Genomic DNA, 23,781 nt, shown 5'->3' with positions numbered 1-23,781 from the left:
GCGGCCACCTACAAGTCAGAAGAGAACTCTCACCAGAATCAGCCAGCACCTTGATCAGCCCCAGAATTGTGAGAAATAAACTTCTGTTGTTTAAGCTGCCCAGTCAATGGTATTTTTTCTTATAGTAGCCAGAGCAGATGAAGATAAAGGATGAAAGCAAGAGCATCAAGAGATGAGGCCACAGATGTCTTGACAGGGGGTGTGGGCTTCATCCTAGGACACAGGGAGCCCACTGAACAGAGGGGTGACACAGCCAGGTGTATGGTTTCTGAAAGACATCAGCCTTTCTCGGTATGACTGATCATCCTTCCAAACACTCCCAGTAACCCAGTAACCCAAGGTCCGTTTTGAGGAAGAAGTGAGTGGGCAGCATCCTTAGATTATCCTTGGAGAGCACTGGACACTCAAGGTCTGCTCACAGAGACCTGGGAAGTGAGTGTGGTTCTAATGTGGCTCTTCTTCCAGCCTGGGTCAGCTCCATCAATGACATTCCTGGAGGTGCTTCCTTCCCAGAACATGGTCCTAGGGATGTGAGGACATTTGGAGGCTAAGACGGAACAAACAACCCAATGTGATATACTGAGGAGCAGATGGCAACACAGAGACACAGGTGTCTGCGAAGAGATGGCGGCCAGTACTGATGCTTTTGAACTGTGGTGCTGAAAAAGACTCTTGAGAGTCCCTTGGACTTCAAGGAGATCCAACCAGCCCATCCTAAAGGAAATCAGTCCTGAATATTCATGGGAAGGACTGATGCTGAGGCTGAAGCTCAATACTTTGGCCATCTGATGTGAAGAGCTGACTCACTAGAAAAGACCCTGATGCTGAGAAAGAGTAAGGGCAAGAGGAGAAGGGGGTGACAGAGGATGAGATGGTTGGATGGCATCACCGACTCAATGGACATGAGTTTGAGTAAACTCCGGGACCTGGTGATGGACAGGGAGGCCTGGCGTGCTGCAGTCCATGGGGTCACAAAGAATTGGACAGGACTGAGTGACTGAACAACAACAATAAGCACCTAAGAGAGCAGACCATCAGGACTGAGGGGCACTGGGAGAGGGCGACCAGGCCTGGGTTCCAAACCACATTCCATGGAGCCCTGGTCCTCCCTGAAGGTGCTTAGGGATCTTAAAGATCAGGGTGTTGGAGCAACAATGTTTGATTCTATTTTTCTTTTCTGGTGCAATAATTTTAAACTACAGACAGAGCATGCAAACTCAAATGAGATGCACACCAAAAGACTCCAGCACATGGACCTGGCTACTAGGTGAACGCTCAACTTTGTTTATTTCTTGGTGTTGAGACTTTCCTATCATGTCCAGGAAAATGGATCCCCAAAAGGCAAGACAAGTTGTTGACAAAAACGCTACCATTTGCAAATGTGGTGGGTAAAAGATTCTCAAACCAGAATAGTTTCACACCCACAATAAAGCCCAAGTAACACTCCAAACTTAATTTTGAAAGTTGTATTCATCAGACCAACCTCACTGTTCTCACGGGCTGACTCATAACTTGAAACGCTGTAAGTTTAAAGTCATAAATGTGATGGTAAATTAGTTCCTCCCTGTTTTGTATATTGGGGGAGGAGATCAGCTGTTAAAACAATTAAAAAAAAAAAAAACCCGCTTCATTATTACAGATGGGGAAACAGACCCAGACAGAGGGAAGGGTATTGTGTCATTCTACTTTTATCTTTGATTATCACCCTTGCTCAATGGGCTTCAGGAGAGCAGAAAGCAAGTGTCCAGCACACAGCAGGCACTCCACAAACAACTGTGTAGAGGAAGGACCCCTGCAGAGCATTACAGGCAGGGGGTGGGCAGAACTCAAACCCAAGCCTGTGACTCCTGGCTCAGGGTTGGTTTCACACTCCGCTGCCTTCACTCCTTTCCTAGAAATGATGAAGCAGTCCACGCCCAGCACCCTGAGGGACAGAGTATAGAGTAACAGGGCCAGGCCTCCTTCTGCAGGAAGCCACTGACAGCTGACACACCCTTCACTCTGAGCACCAATTTGAAATGTGTGCTTGCTTAGGTGGTTTGTTATTATTCAGTCGCCAAGTCACCTCTGAACAGACTGCAGCACACCAGGCTTCCCTGTCCTCCACTATCTCTCAGAGTTTTCTCAAACTCACGTGCACTGAGACTGTGATGCCATCCAACTATCTCATCCTGTCACCCCCTTCTCCTCCTGCCATCAATCTTTCTCAGCATCAGAGTCTTTACCAATGAGTTGGCTCTTCCCATCAGGTAAAGTATTGGAACTTTAGCTTCAGCATCAATCCTTCCAATGAGTATTCAGGGTTGATTTCCTTTAGGATAGCTTCCCTAGTAGCTCAGTTAGTACAGAATTCACCTGCAATGCAGGAGACATCAGTTTGATTCCTGGGTTGGCAAGATCCCCGGAGAAGGGATAAGCTACCCACTCCAGTATTCTTGGGCTTCCCTTGTGGCTAAGCTGGTAAAGAATCTGCCTGCAGTGTGGGAGACCTGGGTGCGATCACTGGGTTGGGAAGATTCCCTGGAGAAGGGAAAGGCTACCCACTCCAGTATTCTGGCCTAGAGAATTCCATGGACTGTATAGTCCATGGGGTCACAAGAGACGGACACAACTGAGCGACTTTCATTTCATTTCCTTTAGGATTGACTGGCTTGACCTCCTTGCAGTCCAAGGGACTCTCAAGAGTCTTCTCCAGCACCACAGTTCAAAAGCATCAATTCTTCAGCACTCAACCTTCTTTATGGTCCAACTCTCACATCTGTACATGTTTGGGTGGAGAACTATCCTTTACATGCTATGAATTAAGGTCCCCTAGTCTTACCTACTGGAGAAGGCAATGGCACCCCACTCCAGTACTCTTGCCTGGAAAATCCCATGGACGGAGGAGCCTGGTGGGCTGCAGTCCATGGGGTCGCTAAGAGTCAGACACGACTGAGTGACTTCACTTTCACCTTTCACTTTCATGCATTGGAGAAGGAAATGGCAACCCACTCCAGTGTTCTTGCCTGGAGAATCCCAGGGACAGGGGAGCCTGAATCGACTTAGCAGCAGCAGCAGCAGCAGTCTTACCTACAGATCCAGCAAGATGTTAAATGTGATTCATCCTTATTGGAGGGAATTAACCAGTTGCCAGCTATTTTAGAAACAACCCGACTGTGTAACTACAAGAGAAGTGGGGGACCAGTTCTGCCTACTCTGATTCTGAAACTGGAGGGAGGGCGGGTATCAGAACTCCCCAGACAGATTTAGTTAAAACCCAGACTTCTGACTTTTAACCCAGTGTTTCTGATCCAGCAGCTCAGGGTGGGGCCTGAGACAGCGCATTTCTGAAACGTTCCCAAGCAAGGATGCTACTGCTGGTCCAGGACCCTCCTTGAAGAACCACTGCTGTAATCTATTCATTACAAGATCTCCTTAGTGCGACTCATTAAGGCAGGTCATGGAAGCCTGGACAGGTAGGTCCTCCTAAGACGGGGAGGGTGGAGAAGGCAGAGGACTAGGCATTCTAGGAAGTGAGCAGTGTGAGCAAACACGCTGGAAATGGCAGGTAAGAAAGTCCATAGTTCACTGCGGTCCAAGGGGTAATGAGGAGCAATGGAGGATGAGGAGGGAGAAAAAAGCAGGGGCTGGAGATGACAGCCTGACAAGGGTGAAACTGAGCATCAGCTGTGGACCAGGCCCTGTGTTTGCTGCTATTGATTTCCAATTTCATTGCACTGTGGTCAGGGAACACACTTTGTATTATACCTATCCTTTGAAGTCTATTGAGTTATTTGACAGCAAAGCATATGGTCTATCCTGGAGATTGATCCATGGGCACTTGAGAAGTATATTCTTGGTGAAGAACTGGAGAAAAGGGCAACCGTGTGCACTCTTGGTGGGAATGTAAATTGGTGTAGCCACTATGGACAACAGTATGGAGGCTCCTCAAAACCTTAAAGGTAGAACTATCACATGATCTGGCATTTTCTGCTTCTGGATATTTATCCAGAGAAAATGAAAATACTAACTTGAAAACATATATGCACCTCTATGTTCACCGAGGCATTATTTATAATGCCCAAGAGATTGAAAAATCCTAAGTACCCACTAGGTTGTCCACTGGCGGCTAGTTCCCTGGTTGTTCCCTGGTGGCTCAGATGGTAAAGAATCTGCCTGCAGTGTGGAAGACCCGGGTTTGACCCCTGGGTCAGGAAGATCCCCTGGAGAAAGGGAAAGGCTACCCCCTCCAGTGTTCTTACCTAGAGAATCTCATGGACAGAGGAGCCTGGCGGGCTACAGTCCATGTGGTCGCAAAGAGTTGGACACGACTGAGCGACTAACACTTTGACTTTCAAGTGTCCATTAGTGGATGAATGGATAAATAAAATGTAAAATAGATATAAAATGGAATATTATTCAGCCACAGAAAAGAATGGAATCTTGCCATTTGTGAGACATGGATGGACCTTGAGGGCATTATGCTAAGTGAAATGAGTTACACAGAGAAAGAAAAATACCACATGAACCTCACTTATATGTGGAATCTTAAAATAACAACAACAAAACCAAACTTACAGACACAGAGAACAGACTGGTGGTTGCCAGAGGCTGGGGGTGGGGGGTGGGTAGGAGAGTGGACAAAATGGGCTAAGGAGGTCAGCAAGCACAAAGTTCCAGTTACAAAATACAAAAGTCATGGGGATGTAACATACAGCATGGTGACTACAGTTAATAATACTGTTTTGTATATCTGAAACTTGCTAACTATAGTTCATAATACTGTGTTGCATATTGGAAACTTGCTAAGACAGAATATCTTAAAAGTTCTTGTCACAAGAAAAAAAAATTTAAGTAACTATATATAGTGACAGATGTTCACTAGACATTGCAGTTATCATTCCATAATGTATACAAATATCAAATCATTATGTTATACACCTGAAACTAATGTATTATGCCTCAATTATACCTCAATTAAAAATATGTTATTTACACACACACACACAGATCTCCCTGGTGGCTCAGATGGTAAAGAATCCGCCTGCAATGTGGGATTGATGAGTTCGATCCCTTGGTTGGGAAGATCCCCTAGAGGGCATGGCAACTCACTCTTGTATTCTTGCTGGGAAAATCCCACAGAGAGGAGCCTGGTGGGCTACAGTCCATAGGGTCGCAAAAAGTTGGACGTGACTGAATGACTGAGCACAACACATATATACACATACATATTCTGATGTTGTTGGTGGAGTATTCTATTGCTATCTGTTAAGTCCGATTGGTTTATAGTGTAGTTTATAGTGTAGTTCAAGTTTTCTACTTCCTTACTGTCTTCCTTACTAGACAGCTAGTTGTTCTATCCATTACTGAAAGTAGGATATTGAAATATCCAACTATTACTGCTGAATTATCTACTTCTCCGTTCTTTTCAATTAGTGTTTGCTCCATATATTTGGGTGTTGTGCTGTTAGGTGCGTATGTGTTTATAATTGTTATATCTTCTTGTTGAATTTACCCTTTTATCATTCAGTATCAGTATCAGTTCAGTCGCTCAGTCGTGTCCAACTCTTTGTGACCCCATGAACTGCAGCACGCCAGGCCTCCCTGTCTATCACCAAATCCCGGAGTCCACCCAAACCCATGTCCATCGAGTCGGTGATGCCATCCAACCATCTCATCCTCTGTCGTCCCCTTCTCCTCCTGCCCTCAATCTTTCCCAGCATCAGGGTCTTTTCAAATGAGTCAGCTCTTTGCATCAGGTGGCCAAAGTATTAGAGTTTCAGCTTCAACATAAGCCCTTCCAATGAATACCCAGGACCGATCTCCTTTCGGATGGACTGGTTGGATCTCCTTGCAGTCCAAGGGACTCTCAAGAGTCTTCTCCAACACCACAGTTCAAAAGCATCAATTCTTCGGCGCTCAGCTTTTTTTGTAGTCCAACTCTCACATCCATACATGACCACTGGAAAAACCATAGCCTTGACGAGACGGACCTTTGTTGGCAAACTTATGTCTCTGTTTTTTAATATGCTGCCTAGGTTGTATAATTAAATGTAAGTATAAAATATCCCTCTTTATCTCTGCTTTTTTATTTTAAATCTATCTGGTATGATAGCAGTGAGTAGGGCATGGCAACTTAATCCAGTATTCTTACCTGGAGAATCCCCATGAACAGAGGAGCCTGGTGGGCAACAGTCCCTGGGGTTGCAAAGAGTTGGACACGACTGAGCGACTAAGCCCACACATGGTACCAGTATAGTCACTGTCGCTTTCGTATAGCTGCTCTTCGAATGGTGTATATTTTCCCATACATTTATTTCCAATCTATTTGTATATCTGAGTCTAAAGAGGTATACACCTGTAGACACCATAAAGTTAAGTCATTTTAATACAGTCTAACAATCTGCCTTTTGATTGGTTTGTTGAATCCATTCACATTTAATGTTATTAATATTACTGATATAGTTGAGTTTACATCCTCCACATTACTTTTTGTTTTCTATATGTCCCATGTCATTTTAGTTTGTCTATTCCTCCTTTACTACGTTATTTTGCATTAGATGAATCAAACCAATGTCACAGCAAGAACTTCAAAGAGCTAACTCTTTTTAATTCAGATACAAAATTACCTCTCCCACAATTTTTAGGTTCTTAAATGGTTCACTTTCTAATCCATCCTGATTTTTTCTCTCTGGTTCCGGTAAACAGAAGCAAATCAATTACTCACCCAGTAGTCATGGAACACCAACTATAATAATGTCCATTACCAGCTTCCTGGGGTGGAGAATTTGAGGCTACAGTTTGACCTTCCCACACAGAGGAGAGAGAGAGCCATTCACAACATTTTGAGGATCCTGTTCATGACATGTGATGATGAGAAGTGTTATAACAATTCAGTGCTTCAGACCAAGGTGGAAAAGGATGGTTCCACAGGTATTTTCAAGTGCCATGGCATTGCTTTCACAGACCTAGCACAGATGCTAACAAAGATCTAATGAGCAAGAGACTTTTCTACAGCTGCAACAATGAACAGGTAAGACACCACAAAATGATCAGCGCACATGCCTGCCTGGGAGTGTTAACACCCCTCCCCACCACCTCTTAGTTTACCTACAAAGCCCTCTGCTCCAGAAAGTGAAACTACAATCCAGGAGCTTATGAATTATGAAACCCAAAATTTACAATGTATGTTGTAAACACCTGAGGTTTAGGGCACCCAGAACTCCTCCCCCATCTTCTAGCTGGGGCACTCCCAATTTCTGATATCCTCTCCAGCTACAGGATTATTTATGTATTTTGGTATGAAGTATCTTGCATCCATCTTGCTAGTGGTAAAGAACCCACTTGCCAATGCAGAAAACATAATGAGATGTGGGTGCCATCCCTGGTCAGGAAGACCCCCTTGAGGAGGGCACAGCACCCCACTCTAGTATTCTTGCCTGGAGAATCCCATGGACAGCTATAGTCCATAGGGTCACTAAGAGTGGGGAATCAACTGAATGGACTTAGCATGCATGCATGAATGTCTTGCATGCACCTTTAGCCATGTCTATAGAAAACTCAGGGGATCTGTAATGCCCAAGCCCTCATAAACTGGACTCGTCCTGGGTATCTGGAAAATTTCCAGGGAGAGACAGATCATGCAAGTAAAACACCCATTTGCCCAATAGTTTAAACAGATTAGGCAGAATCCGGGGGGCATCCAGGCCTTTGTTCAAAATAAGGTGTCTGGTGGGCAAAAGAACCTCTTCTGGCCCTGATTCTGAAAGGCTCCAAGACTTGCCACAGAAACTTAATTGCTGCCAGGCTTAATGAGCTCACTTGCCCAGCTGCCCTGGCACACGACGCAGCCCTGCCAATTTCCAAAGAGAGATGTGCCTTCCAGAGCATGTTCTGAGGTGCAGCTTTGGAGAAATGGAAAAATCAGACCACTTTAACAAGAAGTATGACCTGTGAACACAAGAACATGGTTTGGATTCTGAAGAACAGCTTTCCAACATTTTTTTTTCTGCCCTAAAGTAAAAGCAGGCTGCACAGTAAGGCAGTGAAACCCCCCTGTGCAGAAGGAAAACCTTATTAAGTTTCATAGAAGCTTCACTCGTGAAGGTAATGGCAACCCACTCCAGTATTCCTATCTGGGAATTCCCATGGACAGAGGAACCTGGCAGGCTACAGTCCATGGGGTCACAATGAGTCAGACGTAACTTACAGACTAAACAACAACAGAAGATGCCTCACAACTGTCATCTCGGGACTGACGGAACAACCAGGGATGTTTCAGTCGCAAGTACTGAGGCATCCAAGGTTTGGAGAGTTGATGTCACTAGAGGTGGCCGCTGCCATGAAGGAGTGGGGCTTATTAAGGGCAGAATGGACTTGATGCAAACAACAGAGAGAAGAACCAACGGCACTCGGTTAAGGTCCCTCCCAACACTGACATTATAGGCAGATGAAACATACTCATTTTTCATTTCCTGGCTCAGACGTGAAGACAAATCAGTCATCATACTATCAACACCAAACACTGAGGCTAAAGGCCAAAAGCTATTGACCACCCACGGTGGCCCGACCCTGTGCCGGGCTATGGGAGGCCCCCTGTGGACCAGGCAGCATCTCCACTTCCTGGAACCTTCTGTCTAGCAGGAAAGTCCGGCAAATCACTGGCAGCTGGAATACAGAATCCAGGGCAGCAGGAGCCCCAGGGACACATGCAACATGGCCTGCAAATGTGGAAGTACTGTCAAGGAAGGTTTTCTGGAGGAAATAAGGCTGATGATGGACGCTCAGCACATGCAGAGGATGTTCATCAAGTGAATGGGGTAGGGAAGACTAATGGGCAGATCTGCCAGAGGGACCGGCATGTGCAAAGGCTGGACCCCCTCAGGAACGGCAGGCAGACAGTATGGCTGGATGCATGCTCTGGTGAAGGCCTGGGAGGACAGACGCAGGGGCAGGCCCTGACACCCTACGCAGAGCAGGAGGAAGCCTCTTTAGTCTGTTCCTCTGCCTCCAGGCTCTTCCTGTCTTAATCCAGCCCCACTGACTTCATTCACTGTATCTTCACTTGAAGATCAAGCTGATAGGTCCCTCCTGGGGCCCCACCATCCAAGCTGGGCTTTGGAGCCTGCAGGGTTTCACAAGCGGGGGTGGGTGAGGGAGCTGTTGTGGGCAGAGGCAGCTGGCAAGCAAGGGTCTAGGAGAAGGGACAGTGCTTAGGAGAGGGGCACCATTCACTGGGGGAGATACAGGAATTGAGCTGGAAGCAGGCCACGGGGGCCTTGAACACAGGTGAAGGTGGCTGCATTCTTTTCAGAAGTAATCAGCAACTGTCAGAGTAGCCAGAGATCTGACCCCCCATCCCCACCACTGCGACTTCCACGTGGGCAACCTCAGGTAAGTCACTCGTTCTCCAGCAATAAGTGCGGCCTAATGAGGGCTGGAGAGAAAGACTCACTGTCGCCCGCAATAACCCATTTTCACTTACACGTGTGCAAGGCCCACCCCTAAGCCCCCACCCAGCAGGCGCACAAGGTCAGGCACCTGCTGGCAGGTGTGTGTGTGTGGAAGATGAGAATGCCCCTGACCCGTGAAAAACTGGGACAAAGCCTCCCCGGGCATTTCTCCACGTGAAGCACACGCACCTGGCCGGGGTCCGGGTGTGACCCTCACCCCTAACGCCAGAGCTCCCAACGGTGAAGTGATTTGTCCTCCTCGTGGCTTCTGGCAAGATCAAGAGGAGCTCAATACAGCCTCCCTCCCAAATGCAGAAAGCAGAGAAGATGCGGTCTCCAGCAGTGAAGGTGCACAACACCAGAACACAGGCTTGCCACGACCAGAGCATCAGTGGCCCTCATCCAATCAGCGCTGACCATGGCGCAGCCCCGCCCACGAGATGCTCAGAAGCGAGATCTCCGTATTCCTGGGCGAGTGAAAGTCGCTCAGTCCTGTCGAACTCTTTGCGACCCCATGGACTATACAGTCCATGGAATTCTCCAGGCCAGAATACTGGAGTGGGTAGCCTTTCCCTTCTCCAGGGGATGGTCCCAACCCAGAGATCAAACCCAGGGATCAAACCCAGGTCTCCCGCGCTGCAGGCGGATTCTTTACCAGCAGAGCCACAGGGGAAGCCCACATTCCCTGGGGGGCCTCTGAGAAATGAACTGAAAATTCTTCACAGAACATAAAAATTCTGGTACGGTTATTATATGCAGAGGGATGAAAAACGCCAGAACTGCTGAGTGGAGGCGACTCTGAGTAGAGTGGCCCAATGTTTCAGCGCTCTCAGGTCATCCCAAAGTGTTCATCTTGGCTGCCAGTTACAGAGCTTATCACGCCCCAGGCTGTAGGTGGATTCACCCCAGCTCTCCTCACAGTTCAGTTCAGTTCAGCCACTCAGTCATGTCCGACTCTTTGCGACCCCATGGGCTGCAACACCCCAGGCTTCCCTGTCCATCACCAACTCCCAGAATTTACTCAAACTCATGTCCATTGAGTCGGTGATGCCATCCAACCATCTCATCCTCTGTCGTCCCCTTCTCCTCCCGCCTTCAATCTTTCCCAGCATCAGGGTCTTTTCAAATGAGTCAGTTCTTCGAATCAGGTGGCCAAGGTTTTGAAGTTTCAGCCCTGACCTCTCCGAGCTAGAGACCCAGCCCTCTTCACTCTATCATTATTTGTCAGATATCCTTACTTATACCCTTCAGAGAGTAATCACAGTCTTAGTGACGGGGTTTGTGTTTTATTTGGGTCTCCCCTCTCTCAGACTGAAAGCTGCCATGGGCAGGGACCCAGCCACTCGTGTTCATGGGGCTATGGGTCCTTTCAGGGGCACACAGGAGGCCCTCAAATGTGCAGTGTCATTGTTCGTCATCAGATCGAGCTTCTTGTTTACAGAGGAGGAAACTGAAGCATGGAAGAAATGTGACTCACTTACCCAGGGCCACACACTTCACAAAGGCAAAGCCACCAACCTCTGGAGCAGCACTGTCCCCCCAGATACAATGTGAACCCCAAATGCAATTTTAAATTTCTAGTACCCACGTTAAAAAATGTAAACATAAACCAGTGACACTAATTTTAATAATACATTTCACGTAGCCAATATATCCAAAATGGTTCCGTTGTAACAAGTAATCAATGTTCAAGTTACTACTGAGATCTTCCTCATTCTCTTTTTCCCACAAAGTCTTTGAAATTCAGAGTACATTTTCCACTCTCCAGGGCACACGAGCACATGACTTAGGAGACTCATTCACAAGTATTCTGAGCACTACTTTTGGAACCACCAGCAGCAGCAGTGCTAACTAACATCTACTGTATACCGACAGGCTCTGGGCCATCTACACAGTTATTTCTGACCTCCACACTAACCCCAAAGGCTCGGGACACTGGACTTTCTCCATACTGAACAGAAGAAAAAAGTGAAGCTGGGAAAGATTAAATAACAGGCTCAAGATCATCAAGCTAGCAAGGTGAAGGTAGGAAATTAACTCACATCTGACTCCAAGCGGTAGCAACACATTTCTTGGGCACCTACTGCATGCCTACGTCCTATGCTAGGAGACAGAAAACATGACAGATTAGGTTCCTGCCCTCACGGTGCTTTCAGTCTAGCTTATGAGGACCAGGGCCATGATCACAAATGGGGAAACAAACCCACTTCAGATCTTCATGTCAGAAGCAACAAGGGGACAAAGGGGACAGTAACAGTGGAGGGGGCAGGTGGGCATCTCCCAGGGAAGGGCAGGGAAGACCTCTCCAAAGAGGGGAAATTTAAGCTGATATCAAGGGTGAGAAGAAGCCAGTTCTGGAGCGGGCAGGAGATGAAGAGGCCAGGAAGCAAGGGGCAGACCTAACTGCAAAGCATCTGGCACATTCCAGGAACACACAGAAAGGTGGCTGGGCTCCCTGCCTGTGCCAGCTGCCTCTCTGGGCCACTCGGGTGCCCCGTGCCGGCCCTCCTGCCTCTGGGTACTCCCACACTCTGGCTTGGAAAGTGAGAAATCAATAAACCGTTCTCCAGGTATCAAGAGCAAGTCAAGGCTGGAGGTACCCAGCATAGAACTGGGCAGGGAGGACACATCCACAGCTATCTGATGAGTGTCTGAACAGATGAATTAGTGAGTACTGGGAAGAGAGAGTGGAAACACCAGAACAGAACCTTGGCAGCTAGGGCCCCAGGAAGAAAGTTTTAACACTTTAAGCCATGCTTCAAACAGTCTGCACAATAGCCAAAAGGTGAAAACCTCCTAAGCGTCCATCCTTGAAATGGAAATAATGAATAGGTCACAAAATGTAGCCAATCCTTACAATGGAACATTACTCAGCCTTAAAAAGGACTGAAGTATGGACGCATGCTATGATCTGGATGAATCTTGAGGGCATTATGCTCAGTGAAAGAAGACACAAAAGGCCACACATTATATATGAGTCCGTGTATATGAAATTCCACAACAGGGGAATCACAAAGACAGAAGGCAGGTGGGTGGCTGCCAAAGGCTGGGGGAGGGGGAAGGGGTTTTCCTTGGGGGTGATGAAACTGTTTTTAAACCCAGAGGTATTGGCTGTACAACATTGTGAATATATTAATACTAAATGCCACTAATTTGTATATTTTAAAATGGCTAATCTTGAATTCCAGCTCAGCTTTAAAAAGTACAGGGGAAAGGAGGAAAAAAAAGAATTGTTTCAACAGAAGAGTCAGGTGGTGATTCTGCTAAATAAAATAAAACCCCATGTCTCAGAAAGCAGGTAGGAGGGATCAGCCTCCAGAAGTACCAGAATAGAAATGGAAAAGAGAGAAGATGGACTTTCCAAAGCTAGAAGAAGTAGAAAGCGACTTTACCAGATCACTCTCACCTCCACCATTTGATGCCGTTCAGTCGCTAAGTTGTGTCCGACTCTTCGCGACCCCATGGACGGCAGCACGCCTCCACTGCAGATGCCTGGAATCCTCAGGATCTGTCTCACAAGGGCAGCAGGACACTCCTCGGTGGTGTGTCCCACTCCCCCCAGGCCTGGGGAAGGGGCCAGGGGCCAGTCCAGGGCTCCTGTATCAAAATACAGCCGAGATGGAGGCTCGGGGGCCAGCAGGCCGAGCCAGCGCATCCCCTGACCTGGCACACACAAGGGCATTACTGCCACGATGGGCGGCCCTTGGCAGCCCCAGGATGGCCGCAACAGAACCTCCTTTCATTCCCTAGAGTGGCCCTTCAGCCAAGTCTGGGCTGCAGGGGAGAAAGCGGCATCCACACAGCACACGGGTCCCCTGGGGTCTAGCTGGGGCTTTAGGATACACGACGGGGCCTGTGGATGATTCCAGGACCTGGAAAGGATAAAGGGACACACGAGCCACACAGAGAGGACAGACCGACCTCACAGCTGTTTCAGGTGTGGCTGTTCCAGGGACAGCATCACAGATACTACCTAGCGCACGAGGCTGGGCCTTCCCCTCTGTTCTGCATCTCATCCTCGCACCCACGTGGTCTGCAGGGACAGGGCCTGGGGCTATGCCCATTTCACAAATGAAGCCACTGAGCTCCAGAGGGTTCAAAGGGAACAGACCATCATCCACGGTCAGTATGTTGCAGAACCAGCATCCAGTCCCAAGGCTTCCACCAAAGCCTCCTGTGCTAAATTATAATGCTGCTGATGCTTGCTTTTTTCTACAAAACACCCACAAGGCAGGATGGGGTCATGGTTAAGAATGTGACCTGCCAGTTTGGGAAGACGGAAAAGTGCTGAAGATGGATGCTGATGGTGGTTACACAACACTATGAAATACTCAATGCCACTGAACTATATGTATATATTTAAAAGATATTTTAAGAAGTCATCAGGTACCGGGACATTAAGAAACTGTGGGATCGAAATTTTTAACAATAGGTATCATACGGAACCACATTCTCTGAACATGTATAAGATTCAATTAGAAGCTAACAAAAAATATAAATTCTTCCCCTTCTCAAAAAAAAAAAAAAAAAATAACATGGGCTGCCAGTTTTGTGACCCCGGGTAGACTTCAGAGCCTCTATGTGCCCACCAATAAAATGAGAAATGCAAGCATCTTCCTCCGGGGTTGTATCCAAGTGAAAATCACTCAGTCGCGTCTGACTGTGTGGCCCCATGGACTATACAGTCCATGGAATTCTCCAGGCCAGAATACTGGAGTGGGTAGCCTTTCCCTTCTCCGGGGGCTCTTTCCAACCCAGGGATGGAACCCAGGTCTCCCGTATTGCAGGCAGATTCTTTACCAGCTTAGCCACAAGGGAAGCCCAAGAATACTGGAGCAGGTAGCCTATCCCTTCTCCAGGGGATCTTCCCCGACCCAGGAATTGAACCAGGGTCTCCTGCATTGCAGGAAGATTCTTTACCAACTGAGCTATCAGGGAAGCCCCTGGGGTTGTGTTCAGGACTGGGTGAACTCAAACCAGGGAGAGAGCACAGACCAGGGGGCAGCAAACTTCTGCAAAGGGCCAGGTAGTAAATGTTTCTGACTTGACAGATGTCTGCGCCAACTGCCCAACTCTGCCAGTACAGGGCAGAAGCAGCCATAGACAGCAGGTACACAAATGGGCATGACTGGGTGCCAATAAAACTTTATTTACAACATCAAGCACCGGGTGGATGAGCCATAGCTTGTAGATAGTCTGGCCTTTGGTATGTACTCAGGCGATGTTTCCATTAAGGAAAACAGCATTTGTCTCAATTCATTTCCATAGATCTCAGTGAGAGGAACAGTATTCCTTGTGGTTCTGAAAATAAATACTATCACCAAAGACAAGAGCAGAGGCCCCCTCCCCACTGGGGAGCTGGCTCCTCCCTCACTCTGAGAACCCCAGTGCCCTCTCTCTGCTGCCCCGTGCAAGCTAAATGGTGTCAGTCGTGTCTGACTCTTTGAAACTCTATGGACCGTAGCCAGTCAGGCTCCTCTGTCCATGCGATCCTCCAGACAAGAATACTGGAGAGGGTTGCCACGCCCTCCTCCAGGGGATCAGGGGATCTTCCCAATTCAGGGATCCAACCCACCTCTATGTCTCCTGCATTGGCAGGCAGGTTCTTTACCACTGGCGCCACCTGGGAAGCCCCACTGCTGGGTACCAGCATGTTAATTACACCCTGGTAATTAAGACCTCCTGGGTCACTCCCTCAAACACTAGTGCCCCTTCCCACTCCCTACAGGTGAGGCTCCTGACCCCTGCCCTTCACACCGTGAGGGCCCCAGGACCCCCTTCCTGGCCCTTGCTCCTCACTGCTGACCCACGGTGCCCGTGCTGTCCCTCTGGCTTTGGAAAGGCATAAGAAAAGAAAACATTTTCCGAAGGCATTCAGGGCTAGAGTGACAAGCCAAGGTCCCTCTGGTGGCCAGCCTGCAGGCCTTTTTCTGAGCCTCAGGCTACAGCAACACCAACAGCTACTACTGGCTTTAAGGTAACATGTTTCTATTAAAAGCACTAAGAAGGCTCTTCTGATTGATTTCTCACACCAGTCCTGCAGGAAAGTTGTCTTTCCGTTACAGGAATCGGCGTGCTTCGTGGAGCAACACCTAAGCTCTGGAGGGAGACCATCCCCCGCCTCCACCACTGCTTAGTTCTTCCAGCTCCATCTCCAGACACAGCCCCTAACAAGGGGGTTCATGCAATCCTTACCCTGCCTGCTGCTAGGCAGTTTAAATTAAGATAATTCATGGCAAGAGTGGGAGTTTAAGCAACCATAGAGAGCTGTTTTCATTCAGTGAACATCACAAGAAAGGAACTGGGCACAGAGAGGTTAAGTGACTTGCCCAAGGTCACACAGCCAGTAGGGTCTGAGCTGGTTCCTCGGCACACGTCCTGTAACCCAGCCCTGTTCCTTCACAGCCCACCTCACCTAGCTGATAGCTTCAGCCTATGATCATTATTTTCATTAAGGGTTTTCCCTAAAACAGGGAACCAACCAACAAGGACTTACTATACAGCACAGAGAACTAGGCTCAATACCTCGTAATAACCTATAATGGAAAAGAATCTGAAATATATATATAACTGAATCATGTTGCTGCACACTTGAAACTAACATAACAATGTAAATCAACTGTATTTCAATAATTTTTTAAAGAGTTTTCCTAAGAAATGGATGGAGATGACTCCAGCAGTGAGCAGGAAAAAGTCCAGACAAAAGAGGCATCAGAGGATCTGCTCTGGGGCCAGTGGACTCTGAGTTCAGGATTCTGGCACCGTTCTCAGCACCTTCTCACACAAGTCTGCACAGTTGGAATTAGTCAACATGGCACCCATCTCTTTCATCTTTCATTCTTGCTTATTGAATATTTAGCTTATTGGCCTGATGATGTTAGCTTGGGAAGGACAAAGAAGGTGAGGGCCTCTAACCTGGGCGTTTACTCTGTGACAAAGCTAAAGGGTTTATTTTTCCAAATCACGTATCACACACTCCTTCATCATCATGTTGTTGCTGTTCAGTCGCTAAGTCGTGTCCAACTCTTTGGGACTGCATGGACTGCAGCATGCCAGGCCTCCCTGTCTCTCACCATCTCCCAGAGTTTGCCCAAGTTCGTGTCCATTGAATCATCATCATCACCACTTATTTAAGTGCCTCAGATGCCCAGAGGCCACACTTCTGATCCCCACACCAATTAAGCCAAAGTCGGACCACTGCCCTTATTTGTACAGGAAATAGAGGCTCAGAGAGGTTAATCCTCTTGCCCAAGATCACACAGCTGTCAAGAACAGGACACCAGTGAGCGCAGCTTCAGGAGCCCTGCAGTTTGGTCCAACCACAGAGGGGAAGGAGGCAGAGAGAGAAGAACCAGGATTCACCCCAGCCTCTTGTCTCCTGCATTGGCAAGAGGGTCCCTTAACACTTAGGGAGATAAACAAACCACAGCACACAGGGGCAACTGCTGTTGGTTAATGCCTTCCTCAGAAACTGTTCTTTCTGCCACTCATCTCCCAGCCTCAACGTGCTCTGTGCACTAAGAAATCGGGCTCCGGGGGCCTCCCTGGTGGCTCAGTGGTAAAGAATCCACCTGCCAATGCCAGAGACATGAGTTCGATCCCTGGCCCTGGAAGATTCCACGTGCAGCGGACCAGCTAGGCCCGGGCGCTACAACTATTGAGCCTGTGCTCTTGAGCCCAGGAAGGAACCACAACTACTGAGCCCTAGTGCTGCAAATACTGAAACCCAAGCACCCTAGAGTCTGTGCTCCACAAATGAAGCCACTACAATGAGAAGCCCATGCACCACAACTCGAGAGTAGTCCCCACTCTCTTCAACTCGAGAAAAGCCCTCACAGCAATGAAGACCCAGCATGGCCAAAAATAAATTTAAAAAGAAAAAAAAGGGAGGGGAGCGCCATCCTGCCTCCTCCTCGTGAAGCCTTCAAGTTGGAGGAAGGGAGCTGTCATGCTCTCTCCCTCTGCACGTGTCTCTCTTATAGCGCTGACAGTACAGGTGCCTCCCCAGGAAGACAGAGCCCCACCAAACACGTGCTGCCTCTCAGATCTCACTGTGCCTCTCATCTCTGGTGGGCAAGGTCTTCTTAAGGAAAAATGACATAAATATTATACAATGTACAGATATAAGGTTCTGCGAGAACTAAGTGTGTGTTAGTCGCTCAGTGGTGTCCGGCTCTTTACAACCCCACGGACTGTAGCCAGCCAGGCTTCTCTGTCCATGAAGTTCTCCAGGCAAGATTACTGGAGTGGGTTGCCATTCCCTTCTCCAGGGGATCTTCCCAACCCAGGGATCGAACCCAGGTCTCCTGCACTGCAGGCGGATTCTTTCACCGTCTGAGCCAGCAGAGACGTGAGAGATAAGAGAACCACACAATCTGTTTGAGCAGAATCAAGGAACACCACAAGACTCTCCACCACAGAATCTCCCACCACGAGAGCTGGGATGTCATATGAATAGGAGTTCTCCAGACACACAAAGGAGGGGAAACTTTTGGGGAGGAAACACAGCCTGTGGGGAACCCCTAAATGTGAAGACAATCTGGGGACACAGGGGTGGCGTGTCTGCCTCAGACTTTGTGGCAGGGAGAGGGAGAGGTGGTCCAGGGAAGCCGGGATGGGAAGAACTTGTGAGGAGGTCATGGAGGCAGGGGGAGCTGTAGGTGATTTGTGAAGGAGAAAAAATGGCAATGAATTCATTTGCTGGAACCATATTCTGACCCTTTTGAGGGGCTTCTCGCTAGGACAAGACTCAAGGCAAGAGTGAACACCTCCACCCCAGACTGAACAGGGATGTTTAGCATTACAAACCACAGGCAGGCGTCTCAACAACAAAAGCTTTGCAATCATCCATTAGCCTCCACCGAGTTGTACAAAACAAAGATTGCTCAGAGCAGCGAGTTAACAAATGTCCTGCTGGACAAGCATCCTAGGGGCAGGAAAGAAGGGGGGCTCCTAACCACCCCATCCCATCTCCAAATCTGCCCCTCCTCCTCATCCATTCCGGCTCATGGGAGAGCCACCCACCTGCTCAAGGCCCTGGAAAAGAAGCGGGCCCCTCCTATAGCCTTGGCCCCCACCAGTGGGTCACCCTGAGATGGGAGGGGGTATACCCTTAGACCAGATATTTACTCTGGGTGACTCCCCCTGTGAAGAGCTGAGGCTACCTGCACCCTACTCCAGGACCTCTTAGTCTGATCAGGGAGGCGGAGGCTATTGGATAGGATGGCAGTGTGTCCAGCTCTGTCATACAGGGACACTCAGGTGGGGGGCAGGGGAGGGTGGCCCGCCGTGCTCTCCCTGCCTTCTTCTAGAAGGAGCTATCCAATTGAAGTAGGGATGTTCCGAGGGGGAACAGCACAAGCAAAGGCCAAGGACAGTGTGCCTGTGAGTGTGCAAGGAAGGGGTGGGGGTGGCGGAGGAGGACCAGGGTTAGATACAGTATCTCTGGAGCTTACAGAGCTGGGCAGAGGCTGGCGCAGAGCCCAGGCCGCCCCAGACGTCCGGAGAAGGGCAGACCAGAGTGTGTGGGGAGGGATGGTGCTGGTGGTGTGTACGCGGGAGGTGGGGGTGGAGGGTGGGTGGTGGCTGCTTTTAGGTAAAAGGCTCCAGCGTGGGAAGCAGCCTCTATCAGGGATGACAAGATCGGATCCTCAGGAGCTGAAGCCAGTAGGGTGGAGTGATGGAGCGAAGGGGCCGGGGGGCGAAGGCGCGGGAGGCCCGAGAGGTGGCTGGCCTGAACGCAGGGCATCCGGCAAGGTGCCGGGCCCCGCGGGAACCAATCCCTGTGCGCCATCTCCGGAGGCCGAGTGCGCCCAGGACGCGCCGGCCAGGCAGGAGGGTGGGTACCAGCCTTTCTTCGCGTTTCTCTAGCCTCCTCCCCGGCGCCCACGTGGGCGGAGCAGCGTGGGGGTGTGCAATGCGTGGGGTGGGGCGGCCTCGCCCTCCCGGCCCCCAGCCTCCAAGGCGCGGCCCTGGGGCTCCATCCTCTGGGCCATCTCGCCCGGCCGAGATCCGGGGGACCCAGACCTACTCAGTGGGTGGGACATCCAGGGAACCGGCCGACCACGCCCCCCCATCCCCCGCGCCACTCCCGGGACGCACCCGGTGGGTCCCCATCCCCCTCCACAGATTGGGGGCGGAATGGGGAGAGGAGTGGAAATGGGGGTGGCGTGAGGAAGAGAGGCGGGGGAAGCGTCTGTAGGGAGGCGACGCAGAGTCCTCCGGACGGGATACGCCGCAGGGGGATTTGGAAGGGAGTGGGGGATGGGAACGGAAGGGTGGGGAACCTCGGAGGTGAGATGCGAAGGTGGCAGCGGTATTAAAGGGGGCGCGAAAGGCTGGAGGAGGGTAGAGGCAGGTGGGCGATGGGGCGGGGCGGCACCGGTCACTGCCTCCCTTGCCACTGTGCCAGCCCCATCGATCGCAGGGTCCGCGGGTTCCCTTTGACCAGCGCGCGCCTCCCGCCCCCCCGCGCACCTGTACCCACCTGCTCGGTGCTCAGGCCCGAGCCGGGCAGCAGCAGCAGCAGCAGCAGCGGGCGTAGCGAGTGCAGCCCCGCACCGCATCCTCCGGCCGCCCCCTCCCCGCCCCGAGCTACGCTGCCACCGCCCCCGCCTTAAAAAGGACAAAACGGAACGGAAGAAGGATTCATGCAAAATTAAAAAAAAAAAAAAATCGAAAGAAGCAAATGAGAAAGACGGGCTGATGCGCGCGTGGCTCGGCTGGGCGAGAGGCGAGGTGCAGCGACGCCGGGTGACCGTGCTCCGGGCAGCCGGCCGGCGCGTGCCGCACACTCCCGGCTGCAGCTCGCTCAGCCGCCCGCCGCCCTGCTCGCAGCGCGGCCCCGCCCCTCACCCGGGGCGCCCCTCCGGTTGGCCCGTCCTCCTGCCAGTCAGAGGGTAGGGCCGGACGCTTGCCCCGCCCCAGCCCGGGGACGTTGCCGGGAGCTGTTCTGCCAGGAGGAGAGTTTCGAGGAGGCCGGAGTTTGCGCAGTGGACCCGGCGACTTGTGCCCAGGAGGAGCTGGGGTCCCGCTGCTGAGCTCCTCCAAGCTAGCAGCTCTGCCGCCGGCTTAGTCGAAGCTGCTGTTGCAGGCAGACGGCCCCACCTAGAGCTAAGGGCCCCAGGAAACTTCACCTCCATTTTGGAGGGGGTGTATATCACCTGGAACTGTGGCTGTCCGGGGCCACCCATGGTCTAGAAGACACAACCAGAGATAGCGATCTGAAGGTCAGGGGTTAAAGGAAAATACTGAATGTGTCACAGCCAGCAGGTGGCACAGACCTGGTGACTAGGCAAAAGAGCGTCACCCAACAGTAGTAAAATGGACCAGGTGATGTCCACCTGAGGCTTGAAGGAAGGGTAGGATTTAGTTAGGCAAAGATTCATTCATTTGCTTTAATTTTATCTCCTTTCGTTTGATCTCCTTGCAGTCCAAGGGACTCTCAAGGGTCTTTTCCAGTACCAGGATTTGAAAGCGTCAGTTCTTCAGTGCTCAGCCTTCTTTATGGTTCAATTCTCACATAATGTTACATATTTGAGAATCCAAAGTGTAAGATGGGAAGATGGGCAGAAGCCAGCCCATGCAGGCTACAAGAAAGAATTTGTTTATCCTGAGACTGTCTCACCAGGTAAGGGGGTCTGTAGGACCCCTGTCAGATTTGTCTAAGTGTATACATCAGGATAAGCTATGTGGAGCCCAAGTAACAAATGAACCCAAATATCACCATCTTGTTTTTTGCTCACATCCTACCTGAACCAGCAGGGCGCTCTGCTGGCTCTAGTCAGTCAGGAGCCCAAGCTGAAACCATGTACGCATAATATTTTTGGCACTTTGAATGAAAGGTGGCAAATTTTACCAGCTTTTAAAGTTTCCACTTGGAAGAGACATATCACTTGGCTTTATGGCTCATTGGCTAAAACAAGTCATCGGCCATGCCTGACCTGAATCAGGGCGGGAAGGGCAGACCTCCCATGTTCCCAGTAGACCTGGAATATCTGTGAACAGATCTAAGACTCTCATTAACAGATACACTGGCTGTCTTTGAATCTCAGACTGAAAAGGCAAGTGGAGATCAAAGAGGTGCGTGCGCATAGCTTCGGTGACAAGGGAAGAGGAGCATCAGAGAGGGTCAGGTAGTTGATTTGGCAGGACTTACTCAATGCTTTGTAGAAGGCAATGGCACCCCACTCCACTACTCTTGCCTGGAAAATCCCATGGACAGAGGAACCTGGTAGGCTGCCATCCATGGGGTCGAGAAGAGTCGGACATGACTGAGCAACTTCACTTTCACTTTTCACTTTCATGCATTGGAGAAGGAAATGGCAACCCACTCCAGTGTTCTTGCTTGGAGAATCCCGGGGATGGGGGAGCCTGGTGGACTGTCGTCTATGGGGTCCTACAGAGTCGGACACGACTAAAGCGATTTAGCAGCAGCAGCAGCAGCAGCACTCAATGCTTGGTCAAGAGGCACCCAGAGAATGGAGGCACTGGGGACAGGCCTTGGTGTTACGAGTTGAATTGAGTTCCAAAAAAACCAAACATTGAGGTTCTAACTCCCAGTGTCTCAAAATGTGACCTTTTTTGGAAATAAGGTCATACAGATTAATTAGTTAAAATGAGGTTGTACTGGACTTTCCTGGTTGTCCAGTGGTTTGGGAATCCATCTACCAGTTCAGGCTACACGGGTTCAGTCGCCTGATCCAAGAAGATTCCACATGCCAAGGGGCAATTGAGCCCATGTGCCACAACTGCTGAAGCCTGCACACTCTAGAACCCGTGCTCCACAGCAAGAGAAGCCACTGCAATGAGAAGCCTGTGCATCCGGACCAGGTAAAGAATCTGGCTGCAATGCAGGAGACCCTAGTTCAATTCCTGGGTCAGGAAGATCTGCTGGAGAAGGGATAGGCTACCCACTCCAGTATTCTTGGGCTTCCCTGGTGGCTCAGGTGGTAAAGAATCTGCCTGCAATGCAGGAGACCTGGGTTCGATTCCTGAGTTGGGAAGATCCCCTGGAGAAGGGAATGGCTACCCACTCCAGTATTTTGGCCTGGAGAATTCCATGGTCCTTATAGTCCATGGGGTCGCAAAGAGTCGGACACAACTGAGTGACTTTCACTTTCTTACCTGCTCACTGCAGCTAGAGAAAGCCCGTACACAGCAAAGAAGACCTAGCACAGCCATAAATAAATAAATAATATTTTTTTAATGAGGTTGTATTGAGGTGGGGTGGTCCTTAATCCAATATGACTGGAATCCTTATTAAAAGGAGATTTAGATGCAGCCCTGGGATTTCTTTGGAAGGAATGATGCTAAAGCTGAAACTCCAGTACTTTGGCCACCTCATGCGAAGAGTTGACTCATTGGAAAAGAATCTGATGCTGGGAGGGATTGGGGGCAGGAGGAAAAGGGGACGACAGAGGATGAGATGGCTGGATAGCATCACTGACTCGATGGACGTGACTTTGGGTGAACTCTGGGAGTTGGTGATGGACAGGGAGGCCTGCTGCTGCTGCTGCTGCTAAGTCACTTCAGTTGTTTCCAACTCTGTGCGACCCCATAGACGGCAGCCTACGAGGCTCCCCTGTCCCTGGGATTCTCCAGGCAAGAACACTGGAGTGGGTTGCCATTTCCTTCTCCAGTGCATGAAAGTGAAAAGTGAAAGTGAAGTCACTCAGTCATGTCCGACTCTTCACAACCCCACGGATTGCAGCCCACCAGGCTCCTCTGCCCATGGGATTTTCCAGGCAAGAGTACTGGAGTGGGGTGCCATTGCCTTCTCCAGGGAGGCCTGGCGTGCTGCGATTCGTGGGGTCGCAGAGTCGGACACGACTGAGCGACTGAACTGAACTGGATGCAGAGACACACACAGGGAGAACACCATGTGAATGCGAAGGCCGAAAATGGGGTGATGCATCAGTGCCAAGGAATGCCAAAGATTAACAGCAAGCCCCCAGAGCTAGGAAAGATCCCTGGACTAGACCTTTCCCTGGCACCTCCAGAGGGTGCGTAGCCGTGCTGCCACCTTGATCTCAGACTTCTAGCTTCCAGAACTGAAAAACAATCAATTTCTCTTGTTTAAGCCATTGAGTTGGGGTACACTGATACATGTATATTAGTTAGGGGTTATGTTTGACTGTTGGAGAAGGCAATGGAACCCCACTCCAGTACTCTTGCCTGGAAAATCCCATGGACGGAGGAGCCTGATAGGCTGCAGTCCATGGGGTCGATAAGAGTCAGACACAATTGAGTGACTTCACTTTCACTTTTCACTTACATGCATTGGAGAAGAAAATGGCAACCCACTCCAGTGTTCTTGCCTGGAGAATCCCAGGGACGGGGGAGCCTGGTG

The 23,781-nt window shown here is 49.9% G+C and overlaps 1 protein-coding gene across 3 annotated transcripts in view; it reads right to left on the bottom strand.

Moving 5' to 3' along the window:
* JAKMIP1 (janus kinase and microtubule interacting protein 1) overlaps positions 1–20,244 on the bottom strand; it is a 157,431-nt gene extending 137,187 nt beyond the window's left edge. The window contains exons 1-2 of one of the 3 annotated variants that reach the window (XM_024993396.2): positions 19,918–20,241; positions 12,838–13,028 (exon numbers count right to left, since the gene is read on the bottom strand). The gene's annotated coding sequence lies outside the window, so the exon portion shown is untranslated. 3 annotated transcript variants of the gene reach the window in all.
* Positions 20,245–23,781: the final 3,537 nt, after the last annotated feature.

The sequence above is a fragment of the Bos taurus genome, chromosome 6 (genome assembly GCF_002263795.3).
Source record: "Bos taurus isolate L1 Dominette 01449 registration number 42190680 breed Hereford chromosome 6, ARS-UCD2.0, whole genome shotgun sequence".
In the NCBI taxonomy this organism is placed as follows: Eukaryota; Metazoa; Chordata; class Mammalia; order Artiodactyla; family Bovidae; genus Bos; species Bos taurus.
This window is presented reverse-complemented; position numbering and strand designations above follow the sequence as displayed.